At 52.8% G+C, this 20,105-nt stretch overlaps 1 pseudogene; it reads left to right on the forward strand.

The window, feature by feature from the left end:
• The first annotated feature begins 10,818 nt into the window (after window positions 1–10,818).
• Window positions 10,819–19,089, forward strand: LOC140260207 (uncharacterized; annotated as a pseudogene).
• Window positions 19,090–20,105: the final 1,016 nt, after the last annotated feature.

The following is a 20,105-nucleotide window of genomic DNA, read 5'->3' on the forward strand; positions in this document are numbered from 1 at the left end:
TCCTAACCCTAACCCTAACCCTAACCCTAACCCTAACCTAACCCTAACCCTAACCCTAACCAACCCTAACCCTAACCCCTACCAACCCTAACCCAAACCCCTAACCCTAACCCTAACCAACCCTAACACCTAACCCTAACACCTAACCCCTAACCCTAACCTAACCCTACACCTACCCTAACCCCCTAACCCTAACCCTAACCCTAACCCTACCCTAACCCTAACCCTAACCCCTAACCCTAACTAACCTAACCCTACCCTACCCTACCCTAACCTACACCCTACCACCCTAACCCTAGCCCTAACCCTAAACCCTAACCAACCCTAAGCCCTAACACCTAACCCTAACCCTAACCCTAACCCTAACCCTAACCCTAACCCTAACCCTAACCCTAACCCTAAACCCCTAACCCTAACCCTAACCCTAACCCTAACCCTAACCTAACCCTAACCCACCCTAACCCTAACCTACCCTAACCCACGAAACCCTAACCCCTACCCTAACCCTAACCCTAACCCTAACCCTAACCTAACCCTAACCCTAACCCTACCCTACCCTAACCCTACCAACCCTAACCCTAACCCTAACCCTAACCCTACCCTAACCCTAACCCTAACCCTAACCCTAACCCTAACCCTAACCTAACCCTAACCCTAACCCTAATACCCTAACCCTAACCTAACCCTAACCCTAACACCCTAACCCTAACCCTAACCCTACCCTAACCCTACCTAACCCTAACCCTAACCCTAACCCTAACCCTAACCTAACCCTAACCCTAACCCTAACCTACCCTAACCCTAACCCTAACCCTAACCCTAACCCTAACTACCTAACCTAACCCTAAACGTAACCTAACCCTAACCTAACCCTAACCCCTAACCCTAACCCTAACCCATAAGACCCCATAGGACCCCATAGGACCCCATAGAGGCCCCATAGACCCCATAGACCCCATAGAGGACCCATAGACCCCATAGGGCCTTATAAGACTCCATAGACCCCATAAGACCCGATAGGACCCCATAAGAAACTATAGACCCCATAAGACCCCATAGGACCCATAGAGACCCCATAGACCCCATCGACCCATAGGGCCCCATAGGACCTGGTAAGGACCCCGATAGGACCCTATAGAGACCCCATAAGTCCCCATAAGACCCCATAGGTCCCCATAAAGACCCCATAGGGCCCCATAGACCCCATAAGACCCCATAACACTCCATAGACCCCCATAAGACCCCACAGACTCCATAGACCTCATAAGACACCATACGACCCCATAGAGGCCCCATAGACCCCATAAGACCCCACAGACCCCATAGAGACCCCATAGGACCCCATAGACCCCATAGGGCCTTATAAGACCCCATAGACCCCATAAGTCCCGATAGGACCCCATAAGAAACTATAGACCCCATAAGACCCCATAGGACCCCATAGACACCCCATAGACCCTATCGACACCATAGGGCCCCATAGGACCTTGTAAGGACCCCATAGGACCCCATAGAGACCCCATAAGTCCCCATAAATCCCCATAAAGACCCCATAGGGCCCCATAAGGCCCCATAGGGCCCCATAAGACCCCCATAACACTCCATAGACCCCATAAGACCCCACAGACTCCATAGACCCCATAAGACCCCATTGAGGCTTCATAGACCCCATAAGACCCCCATAGACCCCATAGAGACCCCATAGGACCCCATAGACCCCATAGGGCCTTATAAGACCCATAGGACCCCATAGAGGACCCAATAGGACCCCATAAGAAACTATAGACCCCATAAGACCCCATAGGACCCCATAGAGACCCAATAGGACCCATAGACCCCATAGGTCCTTATAAGACCCAATAGACCCCATAAGACCTGATAGGACCCCATAAGAAACTATAGAGCCCATAAGCCTTGATAGGACCCCCATAGAGACCCCAGCGACCCCAGCGACCCCATAGGGCCCCATAGGACCCCGTAAGGACCCCATAGGACCCCATAGAGACCCCATAAGTCCCCATAAGACCCCATAGGTCGCCATAAAGACCCCATAACACTCCATAGACCCATAAGACCCCACAGACTCCATAGATCCCATAAGACCCCATAGGACCCCATAGAGGCCCCATAGACCCCATAAGACTCCATAGACCCCATAGAGACCCCATAGACCCCCATAGAACCCCATAGGGCCTTATAAGACCCCATAGACCCCATAAGACCGATAGGACCCATAAGAAACTATAGACCCCATAAGACCCCATAGACCCCATAGACACCCCATAGACACCATCGACCCCATAGGGCCCCATAGGACCCCCGTAAGGACCCCATAGGGACCCCCATAGAGACCCCATAAGTCCCCATAAGACCCCTTAGGTCCCCCATAAAGACCCCATAGGGCCCCCATAAGCCCCCATAGGGCCCCATAAGACCCCATAACACTCCATAGACCCCATAAGACCCCACAGGACTCCATAGACCCCATAGGACCCCATAAGACTCCTTAATGGGGTCTTATGGGGTTTCTATTGGGTTTCTATGGGTTTTAATGGGGTCTTATGGGGTATAATGGGGTCCTATGGGGTCTAATGAGGCTCTATGGTGTCTTCTGGGGGTCCTATGGGGCAGCTATGGGGTCGTATGGGGTCCTATGGGGTAGCTATGGGGCAGCAATGGGGCTCTATGGAATATTATGGGGCCTTATGGGGTCCTGTGGGGCAGTTATGCTCCATGAAGTCCTATTCGGGCTCTATGGAGCTCTATGGGGTCCTACTGGGGACCTATTGGGCGTCTATGGGGGTCTATGGGGGCTCTATGGGGCTCTATAGGTTTCTATGGGGGGTCTATGGGGCTCTATGGGGCCCTATTGAGTCATATTTGGGTTCTGTGGGGCTCTATGGGGGTCTGTGTGGCTCTATGGTTTGTCTATAGGGCACTATGGTGGTCTATGGGGCTCTATTGGGGTTCATATGGGGGGCTATGGAGTGTCTATGGGGCTCAATGAGGCTCTATGGGGTTCTATGGGACTCTATAGGGCTCTATGGGGGGTCTATGGGGCTCTGTAGGGCTCTATGGGGTTTCTATGGGGCTCTATAGGGGCTCTATGGGGGTCTATTGGGTCCTATGGGGAATCTATGGGGGTCTATTGCGGTCTGTGAAGGGCTATGGGGGTCTATGAGGCTCTATGGAGCTCTATGAGTGTCTATAGGGCACTATGGGAGGTCTATGGGGCTCTATTGGGGGTCTGTGGGGTTCTATGGGGTGATATGGGGCTCTATGTGGTCCTATTGGGGTCCTATGGTGGCCTATTGGGGCTCTATGGGGGGTCTATGGGGTGATATGGGAGGTCTATGGGGGTCTATGTGGGGTGTATGGGGCTCTAGTGGGGAGCCTATGGGGTTTTATGGGGGGGTCTATGGGACTCTATGGGGGTCTATTGGGGTTCTCTAGGGCTCTATGGGGTCCTCTATGGGGCGATATGGGGGTTCTATGGGGCTGTATAGGGTCTAAGATGGAGACCCAGGACATTAGAATCATAGAATCATAGAATTACTCAGGTTGGAAAAGACCTTGAAGATCATCAAGTCCAACCGCAGCCCAACCAGTAGCCGATCTCTTAAACAACAACCACGAAACAACACCACAACAACAACCCCTCTGCTAAATCACATCCCTGAGCACCACATCCAAACGGCTCTTAAACACATCAGGATGGCGATTCAACCACCTCCCTTGGGGAGCCCATTCCAGTCCCTAACCATGTGTATCCCATTCCAGTCCCTAACCATGTGTATCCCATTCCAGTCCCTAACCACCCTTTCTGTAAAGAAGTTCTTCCTAATATCCAACCTAAACTTGCCCTGGCGCAACTTGAGGCCATTTCCCCTCGTCCTGTCACTTGTCACTAGTGAGAAGAGACCTGCCCCACTCTCACTGTAAGAAACCTTTCAGGTACTGGCAGACAGCAATAAGGTCTCCCCTCAGCCTCCTCTTCCTCAGACTGAACAGCCCCAGCTTCCTTAGTCTCTCCCTCGTAGGCTGATTCTCCAAGCCCTTCACGAGCCTCGTTGCCCTTCTCTGGACCTGCTCCAGTACCTCCATGTCCTTCCTGTGCTGAGGTGCCCAAAACTGGACACAGTACTCGAGGTGAGGCCTCACCAATGCTGAGTACAGGGGCAGGATGACTTCCCTAGTCCCTGCTGGCCATTCTTGATACACACCAGGATGCCGTTGGCCTTCTTGGCCACCTGGGCACACTGTGGGCTCATGTTCAGCCGAGCATCAATCAGTTCCCCAGCTCCCCCCCCCGTTTCCTCCACACAGTCCTCCAGCCCACTCCGCCCCAAGCCTGTAGCGCTGCCTGGGCTTGTTGTGGCCAAAGTGCAGGACCGGCATTTGCTCTTGTTGAACCTCATCCCATTGGCTTCAGCCCAGCTCTCCAGCCTTCCAGATCCCTCTGTAGGGCCTCGCTACCCCCCAGGTAGATCCACACTCCAGCCAGTTTAGTGTCATCTGCGAACTTACTGAGGGTGCACTCGATGCCCTCATCCAGGTCATCAAGAAAGATGTTGAAGAGGACAGGCCCCAGCACCGACCCCTGGGGAACACCACTCGTGACCGGTCACCAGCTGGATTGAACTCCATTTACCACCACTCTCTGAGCCCGGCCCTCCAGCCAGCTCCTTACCCAGCCGAGACTGTACCCGTCCAAGCCATGGGCTGCCAGCTTCTGCAGGAGAATAGCATGGGAGACAGTGTCGAAGGCTTTGCTAAGTCTAGGTAGAGCACATCAACAGCCTTTCCTCATCCAGCAGATGGGTCACAGGGTCGTAGAAGGAGATCAGGTTGGTCAAACAGGACCTGCCCTTCACGAACCCATGCTGGCTAGGTCTGATCTCCTGCTCATCCCACACCTGCCGCATCATCTCCCTCAAGACAATCCGTTCCATTACCTTCCCTGGCACTGAGCTCAGGCTCACAGGCCTGTAGTTCCCCGGATCCTCCTTACAACCTTTCTTGTCGATGGGAGTCACGTCGGCAAGCCTCCAGTCTTCTGGGACCCTCACCAGTCAACAAGGAGAGCTGGTAGATGATGGAAAGCGGCTCGGCTACCACCTCTGCCAGTTCCCTCAGCACTCTCGGGATTGGATCTCATCCCGGCCCATGGACTTGTGGCAGTCCAGGTGGAGCAGTAAGTCTCTGACCGTTTCTTCCAGAATCACAGGGGGGACAGCGTGCTCCCCAGCCGAGACCACCAGGTCAGAGAGAGAGGAGTACCCTGAGGATAAATGGTCTGACCTTTAGGAAAGAAGGCATTCAGAACCTCCGCCTTTTCCTTATCCTCAGTGGTCAGAGCCACAGAGAGCCCCATAGAACTCCATAAACCCCATAGAACCCCCACAGAGCCCCATAGTGCCCCATAGAGCCCCATAGACCCCCAATAGGACCCCAATAAGACCCCATAGGACCCCAATAGGACCCTATAGACCCCCATAGAGCCCCAATAGGACCCCATAAAAGCCCCATAGAGTCCCAATAGACCCCCATACACCCCCAATAGGACCCCATAGAGCCCCATAGAGCCCTATAGACCCCCAATAGAGCACATAGAGCCCCATAGGACCCCAATAGGACCCCATAGACCCCCCATATCACCCCATATCACCCCGTAGAGCCTCATAGACTCCCATAGGCCCTCCATAGAGCCCCATAACCCCCTCATATTCCCCCCATAGATCCCCAAAGACCCAAATAGAGACCCCATAGGGTCCCATAGACCCCAATAGAGCCCCATAGAACCCCAAGAGGCTTCAATAGGGCCCCCATAGAGCCCCATTAGGACCCCATAGACCCCCATAGACCCCACACTTAGCCCCATAGAGCCCAATAGAGCCCAATAGGAACCCATAGGATCCCATAGGACCCCATAGGACCCCCATAGGCCCCAATAGGACCCAATAGAACCCAATAGAACCCCATAGAACCCCCATTGAGACCCATAGAGCGCCATAGAACCCCATAGAACCCTCATAGAACCCAATAGCGCCCCATAGAGCCCCTATAAAACCCCATAGAGCCCCATAGAGCCCAAATAGGACTTCATGGAGCATAGCTGCCCCATAGGACCCCATAAGGCTTCATAAGACCCCGTAGAGCCCCATTGCTGCCCATAGCTACCCCATAGGACCCCATAAGACCCCATAGCTGCCCCATAAGACCCCATAAGACCCCATAGAGCCTCATAGCTGCCTTATAGGACCCCATAAGAACCCATAGAGCCCAATAGGACCTTATAGAGCCCTCAATAGGCCCCAATAAAGCCCCATAGAACCCCCATAGGACCCCATAGGACCCTCAATAGAGCCTCATAGGACCCCATAGGACCTCAATAGAGCCTCATAGGACCACATAGGACCCCATCCAGCACCAATAGGACCCCATAGCGCCCATAGACCCCCATAGAGCCCCATATGACCCAATAGAACCCCAATAAGGCCCCATAGGACCCCATAGAACCCCCCATATGGAGCCTCACGTCTGCAGTGGGTCGCTCATCCGCCCCATATTCTTATGGAAGCGTAAGGCCTGCATGTCCTGGGTCTCCATCTTAGGGGGCAGCAGACCCTGCAGGCCCCAACATCTGCCTCTCCAAAAGGGTGAAAGCCATGCCCTATAATAGAAGATAGAGGGTTGGTCCTCCAAGGGACCCTGGCCCCTTTAAATCCTAGAGAGCCCCATAGAGTCCCCAAAGAGCCCCACAGAGCCCCATATAGGGTCTATAGTCCCCCATAGAGCCCCCATAAAGCCCATTAAACCCCATAAGACCCTATAGAGCCCCAAGAGCCCCATAGAGCCCTATAGAACCCAGTGGGGCCCCATAGAAACCAATGGGGCCCCATAGAGCCCCATAGAGCCCCCATAGAGCCCCATAGAGCCCCATACCCCCTCAATCCCCCCCAATCCCACCCCATAGAGCCCCATAGAGCCACAATAAAACTCCATAGGATTCCATAAGACCCCATAGGACCGCATTAAACCCATAGAACCCTATAGAGCCCCATAGAAACACCATAGAGCCTCATTGAGCCCATAGACCCCCCATAGCCCCACCTATGACCCCAATAGAGCCCTCATAGACCCCCATAGTGCCCTATAGACAAACCATAGCCCCACACAGACCCCCACAGAGCCCCACAGAACCCCAATATGACTCAATAGGACCCCACAGAGCCCCATAGAGCCCCATAGAACCCAATGGGGCCCCATACACCCCCATAGAGCTCCACTGAGCCCAATGGGGCCCCATAGAGCACCACAGAACCCCATAAAGACCCATAGACCTTCAAAGAGCCCCATAGAGCACCCATAGTGCCCCATAGAACCCAATGGGGACCCATATGACCCATAGAACCCAATGGGGACCCATAGAGCCCTATAGAACCCCATAGAACATAATAGAGCCCCATAGGACCCCATAGGACTCAATAGGACCAATAGAGCCCCATAAGAAACCAATGGGAAACCCATAGAGCCCCATAGAACACCATAGAGCCCGATAGGACCCCGTAGAACCCCATAGGCCCCCAATGGGACCCCATAGAACCCCATAGGCCCCAATGGGACCCCATAGAACCCAATGGGACCCCGTAGGACTCAATAGGACCCAATAGAGCCCCATAGAGCCTCATAGGACCCCAATAAACCGCAATAATGCCCCATAGAACCCCCATAGGACCCCATGGGACCTCAATATAGCCTCATAGGACCCCCAATGGGACCCCATAGAGCACCATAGAACCCCATAAGACCCCTAATACGACCCATAGAGCCCCATAGAGCCCCATAGGACCCAATGGGACCCCATAGAGCCCCATAGGACCCCATAGGACGCCATAGAACATAATAGAGCCCCATAGGACCCAATGGGACTCCATAGGATCCAATAGGACCCCATAGGTCCCAAAAGGACCCAATAGGATTCCCATAGAGCCCCATAGGACCCCATAGAGCCCCCAACAGGATCTCATAGAGCCCCATAGAACCCCAATAGGACCCAATAGGACCCCATAGAGCCCCAATAGGTCCCCATAGAGCCCCATAGAACCCCGTAGAGCCACATAGAACCCCGTAGAGCCACATAGGACCTCAATAGAGCCTCATAGTACCCCAACAGGACCCTGTAGAACCCCAATAGGCCCCAATAGGACCCCATAGAGCGCCATATGACCCCAATAGGCCCCAATAGGACCCATAGAGCCTCATAGAGCCATAGTAGAACCCCATAGAGCCCCATAGAGCCCCAATAGGACCCCATAAGACCACATAGAGCACCATACGACCCCAATAGAACCCCATAGGACCCTCATAGAGCTCCATAGGACCCCAATAGGCCCCAATAAAGCCCCAATAAAGCCCATAGGACCCCATAGGACCTCAATAGAGCCTCATAGGACCCCAATAGGGACCCCATAGAGCCCCATAGAGACCCCATAGGACCCATAGAGCCCCATAGAGCCCATAGAGCCCAATAAGAGCCCAATAGGAACCCATAGGATCCCATAGGACCCCAATAGGACCCCATAGGCCCCAATAGGACCCAATAGAACCCCCATAGAACCCCCCATAGGAGACCCATAGAGCGCCATAGAACCCCATAGAACCCCAATAGAACCCTCATAGAACCCAATAGCGCCCCATAGAGCCCCAATAGGACCCCATAGAGCCCCATAGAGCCCGAATAGGACTTCATGGAGCATAGCTGCCCCCATAGGACCCCATAAAGGCCCCATAAGACCCCATAGAGCCCCATTGCTGCCCCATAGCTACCCCATAGGACCCCATAAGACCCCATAGCTGCCCCATAAGACCCCATAAGACCCCATAGAGCCTCATAGCTGCCTTATAGGACCCCATAAGACCCCATAGAGCCCAATAGGACCTTATAGAGCCCCATAGAGCCTTATAGAGCCTCAATAGGCCCCCAATAAAGCCCCATAGAACCCCCATTAGGACCCCATAGGACCTTAATAGAGCCTCATAGGACCACATAGGACCCCATAGAGCACCAATAGGACCCCATAGAGCCCCAATAGAACCCCATAGAACCCCAATAGAACCCTCAGAGAACCCCCATAGAGCCCCCAATAGGACCCCATAGAGCCCCATAGGACCCCATAAGACCCCATAGAGCCCCATAGAGCCCCATAGGCCCCAATAGAACCCCATAGAAGCCCCATAGGCCCCCATAGAGCCCCCTTAGAACCCCAACAGGCCTCAATAGGCTGCAATAGGACCCAATGGGACCCCATAGAGCCCCATAGAGACACCATAAGACCCCATTAAACCCCATAAGACCCAATAAGGACCCCATTAGCCCCCATACAGCCCCATAAGGACCCATAAGACCCCATAAGACCCTATAAGACCACATAAGACCCTATAGAGACCCCATAAGACCTCATAAGACCCCATAGAAATTCCATAAGCCTGCATTAATCCCCCATAAGACCCCATAAGACCCAATAAGGACCCCCATAAGACCCCATAGAGACCCCATTAAACCCCATAAGCCCCCATAAGACCCCATTAAAAACTCATAAAACCCCATAAGACCCCAGAGGGCCACATAGAGACACCATAGAGACCCCATAAGACACGATAGGCCCCCATAAGACCCCATAGAAACCCCATAAGCCCTCATAGAGACCCCATAGAAACCCCATAAGACCCCATAGAGCACCATAGGACCCCATAAGTCCCCATAGAGCCCCATAGCTGCCCCATAGAACCCCATAAAGCCCCTATAGAGACCCCATAAGACCCCATAAGGACCCCAAAGAGCCCCATAGAGACCCCATTAAATCCCATAAGGATCCCAAAAGACCCCATAGAGCCCCATAAGACACCATTAGCCCCCGTAATCACCGATAAAACCCTATGGACACCCCATAAGACCCCATAGAGACCCCATAAGACCACATAGAGACCCCATAAGACCACATAGGACCCCATTAAACCCCATAGGACCACATAATGGCTTCATAAGATCCTATTAGCCCCCATAAGACCCCATAGGGCCCCATTGGATCTCCCTACCGCGCCCCCTAGCGGCCGCTTCTATCATTGCAGCCCCCCCTTCCATAGCCCATAGCTATAGAACCCCATAGGGCCCCACAGAGCCCCATAGACCCCCTATAGAGCCCTATAGAGCCCCATAGAACCCCATAGAGCCCCATAGACACCCCATAGCCCCCCATATGACCCCAACAAAGCCCCATAGACCCCCATAGTGCCCTATAGACAAACCATAGAGCCACACAGACCCCCATATAGCCCCACAGAACCCAAATATGACTCAATAGGGCCCCATAGAGCCCCATAGACCCCCCATAGAGACCTATAGAGCCCCATAGAGCCCCCATAGACCCCCCATAGACGCCCCAATAGGTCCCCATAGGACCCCATAGAGCCCCATAGAGAACGAATAGGACTTCATGGAGCATAGATGCCCTATAGGACCCCATAAGGCCCCATAAGACCCCCATAGAGCCCCATTGCTGCCCCATAGATACCCCCATAGGACCCCATAAGACCCCATAGCTGCCCCATAGGACCCCAGAAGACACCATAGAGCCTCATTAGACCCTATAGGACCCCATTATACCTCATAAGACCCCATTAGACCCCATTAGACCCCATAGAGACCCCATAGAAACCCCATAAGACCCCATTAAGGAGTCTTATGGGGTCTTATGGGGTCTATAGTTTCTTATGGGGTCCTATCGGGGTCTTATGGGGTCTATGGGGTCTTATAAGGCCCCTATGGGGTCTATGGGGTCCCTATGGGGTCTCTATGGGGTCTATGGGGTCTTATGGGGTCTATGGGACCTCTATGGGGTCCTATGGGGTCTTATGGGGTCTATGGAGTCTGTGGGGTCTTATGGGGTCTATGAGTGTTATGGGGTCTTATGGGGTCTATGGGGTCTTATGGGGGCCCTATGGGGTCTATGGGGTCTTTATGGGGACCTATGGGGTCTTATGGGGGACTTATGGGGTCTCTATGGGGTCCTATGGGGTCCTTACGGGGTCCTATGGGGCCCTATGGGGTCGATGGGGTCTATGGGGTCTCTATGGGGTCCTATGGGGTCTTATGGGGTTCTACAGGGTTCTATGGGCCCCTATGGAGCCCTATTGGGGTCTCTACGGAATCCTATGGGGTCTCTACGGAATCCTATGGGGTTTTCTATGGGATTAATGGGGTTTTATGGGGTCCTTATGGGGTCTCTATGGGGGCCTATGGCCTTTAATGGGATCATATGGGGTCCCTTTGGCGACTTATGGGGTCTATGCGGTCTCTATGGGGCTCTATGGGGCAGCTATGGGGTCTTATGGGGTCCTATGGAGCAGCTATGGGGCAGCTATGGGCCCCTATGGTGTCCTTATGGGGTCTTATGGGGTTTTATGGGGTCCTATGGGGCCCTATTGGGGTCTTATGGGGTCTCTACGGGGTCCAATGGGGTTTAATGGGATGTCTATGGGGTCCCTATGGAGTCTTATGGGGTCTATGGGGTCCTCTATGGGGTCCTATGGGGCAGCTATGGGGCTCAATGGGGTCTATGGGGTCTCATGGGGTCTCATGGGGACCTATGGAGCAGCTATGGGGCAGCTATAACGGCTCTATGGGGTCTTATGTGGTCCTATGGGGCAGCTATGGGGTCTTATGTGGTCCTATGGCATCCTATGGGGCAGCTATGGGGCAGCTATGGGGCTCTCTGGGGTCTTATGGGGTCTCTATGGCTTCCTATGGGGATTCTATGGGTTTAATGGGGTTTTATGGGGTCCTTCTGGGGTCTCTATGGGGCCCCTATGGCCTTTAATAGGATCTCTGTGCGGTCCTATGGGGTCTTATGGGGTCTATGGGGGCCCTAAGGGGTTTAATGGTGTCCCTATGGGGTCCTATAGGGCAGCTATGGAACAGCTATGGGGTCTTATGGGGTTCTATGGGGTCTTATGGGCTCTATGGCATCTCTATGCCGTCCTATGGGGTCTTATGGGGTTTATGGGGGCTCTATGGGGCTCTATAGGTCTCTATGGGGGGTCTATGAGACTCTATGGGGCCCTATTGAGTCATATTTGGGTTCTGTGGGGCTCTATGGGGGTCTGTGTGGCTCTATGGTTTGTCTATAGGGCACTATGGTGGTCTAGGGGGCTCTATTGGGGTCATATGGGGGGCTATGGGGTGTCTATGGGGCTCTATGGGGTTCTATGGGGCTCTATAGGGCTCTATAGGGGGTCTATGGGGCTCTATGGGGGGTCTATGGGTCTCTATGGGGGCTCTATGGGGTCTATGTGGGGTCTATTGGGTCCTATTGGGGTCCTATGGGGCTCTATGAGGGCTCTATGGTGCTCTATAGGATCTCTATGGGGTGATATGGGGGTCCTATGGGGCTCTATGGGGTTCTATGGGGTGATATGGGGGCTCTATGGGGGGTCTATGGGGCTGTATTGGGGTCATATCAGGCAATATGAGGGGTCTGTGGGGCTCTATGGAGCTCTATGGGGGGTCTATGGGGTCCTATGGGGCTCTATGGTGGCCTATTGGGGTTCTATTGGGTTCTATGGGGCTCTATGGGATTCCTATTGAGTCCTATTGGGGCTCTATTGTGCTCTATGGGGGCTCTATGGGGCTGTATGTGGGTCTATGGGGCTCTATGGGGTGGGATTGGGGGGCATTACGGGGAGTTATGGGGCTCTATGGGAGTCTATGGGGCTCTATAGGGGCTCTATGGGGGTCTATGGGGTCCTATGGGGAATCTATGGGGGTCTATTGGGGTTCTCTAGGGCTCTATGGGGTCTCTATGGGGCGATATGGGGGTTCTATGGGGCTGTATAGGGTCTAAGATGGAGACCCAGGACATGCAGGCCTTACGCTTCTATAAGAATATGGGGCGGATGAGCGACCCACTGCAGAAGTAAGGCTCCATATGGGGTGATATGGGGTCTTTATGCGGTCCTATTGGGGCTCTATGGGGCACTATGGGGGTCTATGGGGCTCTATGGGGCACTCTGGGGGTCTATGGGGCTCTAAGGGGGCTCTATGGGTCTCTATTGGGGAAATATGGGGCTCTATGGGGGGATATGGGGCTTTATTGGGGTCATATGGGGCAATATGGGGGCTCCATGGGGCTCTATGGGGGCTCTATGATGTCAATTGGGGGCTATGGGGGCTCTATGGGGGCACTATGGGGGGTCTATGGGGCCCTATTGGAGTCCTATGGGGGGCTCTATGGAAGGCTATGGGGGTCTTTGAGGGGTCTATGGGGGCTCTATGGGGTGATATGGGGTGATATGGGGGGTCTATGGGGCTCTATGGGATCCTATTGGGGTTCTATGGGGGCTCTATGGGGGGGCCCTATGGGGATCTATGGGGCTCTATGGGGGGCCTATGGGGCTCTATGGGGGAAATATGGGGGTTCTATGGGGTTCTATGGGGGTCTATTGGGGGGCTATGGGGGTCTATGGGGGGCTATGGGGTGGACTATGGGGCTCTATGAGGGTCTATGGGGCTCTATGGGGGGTCTATGGGGCTCTATGGGGCCTCTATGGGGGGTCTATGGGGTCCTATTGGGGTCCTATGGGTGGGCTATGGGGGATCTATGGGGGGGTTATGGGGATCTATGTGGCTCTATGGGGCTCTGTGGGAGTCTATGGGATGCTATGGGGGTCAATGGGGCTCTATGGGGTCCTATTGGGGACCTATTGGGGCGTCGATGGGGGTCTATGGGGGCTCTATGGGCTCTATAGGGCTCTATGGGCTCTATGGGGTCCTATTGAGTCATATTGGGGTTCTGTGGGGCTCTATGGGGGTCTGTGTGGGGCTATGGGTTGTCTATAGGGCACTATATGGGCCCTATATATGGATCTATGGGCCTCTATTGGGGTCATATGGGGCTATGGGGGGTCTATGGGGCTCAGTGGGGCTCTATGGGGTTTTCTATGGGGCTCTATAGGGCTCTATGCGGGGTCTATAGGGCTCTATGGGGCCCTATGGGATCCTATGGTGCCCCATTGGGTTTTATGGGATCCTATGGGGCCCTATGGGGTTCTATGGGGCTCTATGGGCTCTATTTGGCCCTATGGGGTTCTATAGGGCTCTATAGGGCTCTATGGGGTCCTATGGGGTCATATGGGGCTCTATGGGGGGCCCATTGGGTTCTATGGGGTCATATGGGTCCCCATTGGGTTCTATGGGGCACTATGGGTGCTCTATGGGGCTCTTTGAAGGTCTATGGGTCTTTATGGGGTTCTGTGGGTCTCTATGGGGCCCCCATTGGGCTCAGTGGGGCTCTATACGGTTCTATGGGGCCCCCATTGGGTTCTATGGGGATCTATGGGGGTCTATGGGGCTCTATGGGGGGTGTATGGGGCTCTATGGGGTTCTATGGTGATCTATGGGGCTCTATGTGAGTTCTATAAGTCTCTATGTGGCTCTATAGGACTCCATTGGTTTCTATGGGGCCCCATTGGGGTTCTATGGGCTCTATGGGATGCTATGGGGGGTCTCTGGGGCTCTATGGGGTGATATGGGGGGGTCTATGGGGTCCTATTGGGGTCCTATTGGGGTCCTATAAGGCTCTATGGGAGCCTCTTGGTGTTCTATTGGGCCATATGGGGCTCTATGAGGTCCTATGGGGGCTCTATGGGGGGCTCTATGGGGCTCTATGCGGTCTATGGGGGTCTATGTGGGGTTAATTGGTTCCTATTGGGGTCCTATGGGGCTCTATTGGGGCTCTATGGTGCTCTATGTGGTCTCTATGGGGTGATATGGGGGTTCTATGGGGCTCTATGGGGTTCTATGCGGGTCTATGGGGCCCCATTGGGTTCTATGGGGCTCTATGGGGGGTCTATGGGGCTCTATGTGAGTTCTATAAGGCTCTATGGGGCTCTATAGGACTCCATTGGTTTCTATGGGGCCCCTTTGGGTTCTATGGGGCTCTATGGGATGCTATGGGGGGTCTATGGGCTCTATGGGGTGATATGGGGGGGGGTCTATGGGGTCCTATGGGGCTCTATGGGGAGCCTCTTGGGGTTCTATTGGGCCATATGGGGCTCTATGAGGTTCTATGGGACTCTATGAGGGGTCTATGTGGCTCTATGGGGTCTATGGGGGTCTATGTGGGTCTATTGGGTCCTATTGAGGTCCTATGGGGCTCTATGGGGGCTCTGTGGTGCTCTATGGGGTCTCTATGGGGTGATATGGGGGTCCTATGGGGTTCTATGTGGTTCTATGGGGTTCTGTGGGGCTCTATGGGGGTCTATGGGTTTCTATGGGGTTTCTATGGGGTTCTATGGGGATCTATGGGGCTCTATGTGAGTTATATGGGGCTCTATAGGGCTCTATAGGACTCCATTGGTTTCTATGGGGCCCCATTGGGTTCTATGGGGCTCTATGGGATGCTATGGGGGGTCTATGGGGCTCTATGGGGCTCTATAGGACCTGCAATACCTTCAGCTGCCAGCAGGTGGATCCTATGGGGCTTAATGGGATCTTATGGGGCTCTATGGGATCCTATGTGGTCTATGGGGCCCCATTGGTTTCTGTGGGGCTCTATGGGGCTCTATGGGGCCCTTTGGGGGTCCTATAGGGCTCTATAGGGTCCTGTTCTTTAAGGTATATCTACCTAATGGGGACCCAAGAGCGGAATGAGAAGCTGTTCTATAGGGGTCCTGCAGGACGATATCGAAGCTTTAATGCCTGTCGTCTATACCCCAACGTGGGGCTGGCCTGCACTCAGTATGGACACATCTTCCGAAGGCCTAAGTATGGATATGGGGCCTCTATGGGGCTCTATGGGGCTCTATTGGGTCTCTATGGGGGGCTATTGGGCTCTATGGGGGGGATATGGCGGCCTGTGGTAGGTCTATGGGGCTCTATGGGGGCTCTATGGGGGTCTATGGGGCTCTATTGGGGGATATGGGGGTCTATGGGGGGCCTATGGGGCTTTATGGGGTGCTATGGGGTGGGGATATGGGGGTCTATGGGGCTGTATGGGGTGATATGGGGGTCTATGGGGCTCTATGGGGCTCTATAGGGGTCTATGAAGGTCTATGAGGCTCTATGGGGTACTATTAGGTTCTATGGGGGGCTCTATGGGGTTATATGGGGGTCTATGGGGTCTTTGGGGTCTATGGGGTTATATGGGGGTCTATGGGGCTCTAATGGGGATCCCTGTGGGGAAGCTCTGTCTCTATACGGCCTGCACCGGCATCCAGCCCCATAAATGCCTCCCCCATCTGCATCGACGTGGGCACCGATAACCCCGTAAGACCCCATAAGACCCTTCTTCCATTTTATACACAGAGGTGGTCACTGCCTCCAGGATTGTCTGTGCTAGAGGAATCCTGCACATGGTCTGGGGAAAAGTTATCCATCACCTACAGGTGCCATTCTTGGTGCACAGGCTGGTAGGTAGAAAGCTGCCCCTAATGAGATGACTGACATGAGGAGGGCAGGAGAAGCCTGGAGAACAGCAATGGGAAATTGAGGGGAGGGAAGAGGAGCCTACATGCCATGCTCATAAGCAAATGTACCAAGCAAAGGTTACCCACACTTAGCACTGCTGAAACACACCTCGGCACTGCCTCGCTCTGCTCACATCCACCGTTGGTCTACAGAAACATTCAGCAAGTTTTGGTGAATGTCAGCGAGTGCAGCTGTTTTCCGCTTGGAGCAATTCAGTGACAAACTTTGCTTCATGTGCACTTCCATGTCAGACTGCCCCTCTGCTCTCATCTGTCACACGGTAGCAATGTTTAATGGGATGCTGGTGGGAAGATTCAACTACTTCTCTGCCAAGGCAATGTTGTCAACCAGTTTTTTCTGTGAAATTCCCCCAGATCCTCAAGCTCTCCTCCTCAGCCCCCTACCTCAGGGAAGTTGTGTTCCTCTTCTTTAGCGGCAGCTTAGTGTTTGGCTGCTTTGTTTTCATAGTTGTGTCCTATGTGCAGATCTTCCTTGCCGTGCTGATGATGCCCTCTGAGCAGGGACGGCACAAAACCTTCTCCCGCGTGCCTCCCTCACCTGGCTGTGGTCTCCCCTGCTTGTCAGCACTGCCTTTTTTGCCTACCTGAAGCCGTTATCCGTTTCTTCCCCACTCCTGGATCTGACAGTGGCACTTCTATACACAGTGGTTCCTCCAACACTGAATCCTATTATCTACAGCATGAGGAACAGGGAGATCAAGCATGCACTCAGGAAGCCCCAGCTTCCTTAGTCTCTCCTCGTAGGGCTGATTCTCCAAGCCCTTCACGAGCCTCGTTGCCTTTCTCTGGACCTGCTCCAGTACCTCCATGTCCTTCCTGTGCTGAGGTGCCCAAAACTGGACACAGTACTCGAGGTGAGGCCTCACCAATGCTGAGTACAGGGGCAGGATGACTTCCTTAGTCCTTCTCACCATTCCTGATACAAGCCAGGATGCTGTTGGCCCTCTTGGCCACCTGGGCACACTGCTGGCTCATTATTCAGCCGACTGTCCATCAGCACACCAAGGTCCCTTTCCGTCTGGGAGCTTTCCAGCCACAGCTCCCCAAGCCTGTAGGGTTGCCTGGGGTTGTTGTGACCAAAATGCAGGACCCGACACTTGGCCCTGTTGAAACTCATTCCATTAACCTTGGCCCATCGATCAAGTCTATCCAGGTCTCTCTGTAGTGCCCTTCTCCCCTCAGGCAGATCAACACTCCCTCCCAGCTTAGTGTCGTCTGCGAACTTACTGAGGGTGCGCTCAATCCCCCTCATCCAAATCATCAATGAAGATGTTAAACAGAAGCGGCCCAAGCACCGAGCCCTGGGGGACGCCACTTGTGACCAGCCGCCAACTGGATTCCACTCCATTGACCACAACTCTCTGGGCCCGGCCATCCAACCAGTTCTTCACCCAGTGGAGCGTGCACCCATCCAAACCACGGGCAGCCAGCTTCTCTACCAGAATGTGATGGGGGACAGTGTCAAAGGCCTTACTGAAGTCCAGGTAGACCACGTCGACAGCCTTACCTTCATCTACCAAGCGGGTCACCTTGTCATAGAATGAAATCAGGTTAGTCAGGCAGGATCTACCATTCTTAAACCCATCCTGACTAGGCCTGAACCCCTGGCTGATCTTTAGTTGATCCATGATGATACCTGAGATTATCCTTTCCATAACCTTCCTGGGCACTGAGGTGAGACTGATGGGCCTGTAGCTGCCAGGATCATCTTTCCGCCCTTTTTGAAGATGGGCGTCACATTTGATTCGAGATTTGGCTGACTGTCAGAGCTCAGAGTGCTATTATCAGTGGCACAGGGTCTGGTTGGAGGATCTAACAGTGTTCTCAAAGGTCGGTGCTGGGTTCAGTTTTGTTCAACATCTTTACTAACAACCTAGGTGAAGGGATGGAGTCCACCCACAGCATGTTTGCTGATGATACAAAGCTGGAAGGTGTGGCTAGCATGCCAGAAGGTTGTGCTGCCATTCAATAAGTCCCAGACGGACTGGAGTGTTAGTCAGGGAGGAACCTGATGAGATTTAACTTAGCAAAAGAATATAGCAAGAATAGCAAGAATATAGTCTTGTACCTGGTTAGATATTAGGAAAAGGTTCTTCATCAAAGAGTGGTTGGGCACTGGAACAGGCTCCCAAAGGAAATGGTCATGGCACTGACATGTCAGAGTTAAGCATCTGGACAACTCACTCAGACATACAATCTGAATTTTGTGTGATCCTGTGTGGAGCCATAAGTGATCCTTTATGAGTCCTTTATAACTAAGGATATTCTGTGAATCTGTAAAAAAAAAAAAAACAACAGTCTCCATTTTGTTTATAATTTCCTTTTATGTACTGAAAGATTGCAATGAGGTGTCCCCAGAGCCTTCTCTTCTCCAGAGTCCAACTCCCAGAAGAAGCCCAACTCCCTCAACTCCTCTTCACAGAAGAGGGCTCCAGCCCTCTAAGCATCTTCATGCCCTCCTCTGGACCTGCTCCAACTATTCTACATCTTTCTCATGCTGATGGGCCTGGACACAATATCCCAGATGGCTACTCTCAAACGTAGAGGGAGACAATCCCTTCCCTGCCCTGTTACCACCCTTCTGTTGCTGGGTGCAGTTGGCCTTCTGGGCTGCAAGGGACACACTGCTTGCTCATGTCCAACTTTTCAACCACCAGAACTCCTCAAGTAGTTCTCTGCAGCACTACTCTCAGTTAGTTCTTTTATCAGTCTGTATACATATCTGGGATTACCCCAACCCAGGTGTAACACCTCATACTTGGCTTTTCTGAAGCTCACTAAGTTCATGTCCAGGTCCATCTAACAGTTTACCCTTTCAAATCCATATCTCTCCAGTTTAGAGAGAAGGATATCATGTGAGACCATTTCAGTAATCTTAAATCACGCATTCCTTCTCAGGCAGATCCAATTGTCACAGAAAGGAATATGCATCTTGATTCCAATGTTGTGATCCTCTAGAGCTAGTCGGACAGCTGACTACGGCCTCTTGAATAACTTTCTACTCTTCCTTTTTGTTGAAAGATTGTACTTTTCATGCCTGCAGACAATTACAACATCTTTGCTCCTTGTAACAACATCCCAATATCAATGACTTGTTTCTAGTCTTGTCATTCTCTCATGGAGTTGAGAATTGCGCTGTAGAATTTAGATGAACAATTACACAGCACAAACAGGAGTATTAAATCAGGTTGTTAACAGTTACATTCATATGATTGTGCTAAAAGATTTTGAATGATTTGTGGTACATTCCTCTGCAGTCCCATAACTGAGTCAGTCAGGTTGCAACTTTGAAGGAAATGCAAGAGGTGATAAGATAGAATTGATAAGATCCTGAAATTACTGGAAAAGATATACATCTACCTTACAAAGTACTATTGTAAGGTACCTTTCCAAGGTTACCTTTCCAAGACTGGAAAGCAGCATGTGTCCCCTGGAAGCGCAGTACTTTCAGCACACTGCTGCCCTTGGCTTATTATGAAACATTAGCTCCCAAAGCCAGCTTTCTTGGAGACCTTTTTCCAGTACATGTGCATTATTTATATTGTAGACCAGTGACTATT

Source organism: Excalfactoria chinensis, chromosome 17 (assembly GCF_039878825.1).
Source record: "Excalfactoria chinensis isolate bCotChi1 chromosome 17, bCotChi1.hap2, whole genome shotgun sequence".
NCBI classification, from domain to species: Eukaryota; Metazoa; Chordata; class Aves; order Galliformes; family Phasianidae; genus Excalfactoria; species Excalfactoria chinensis.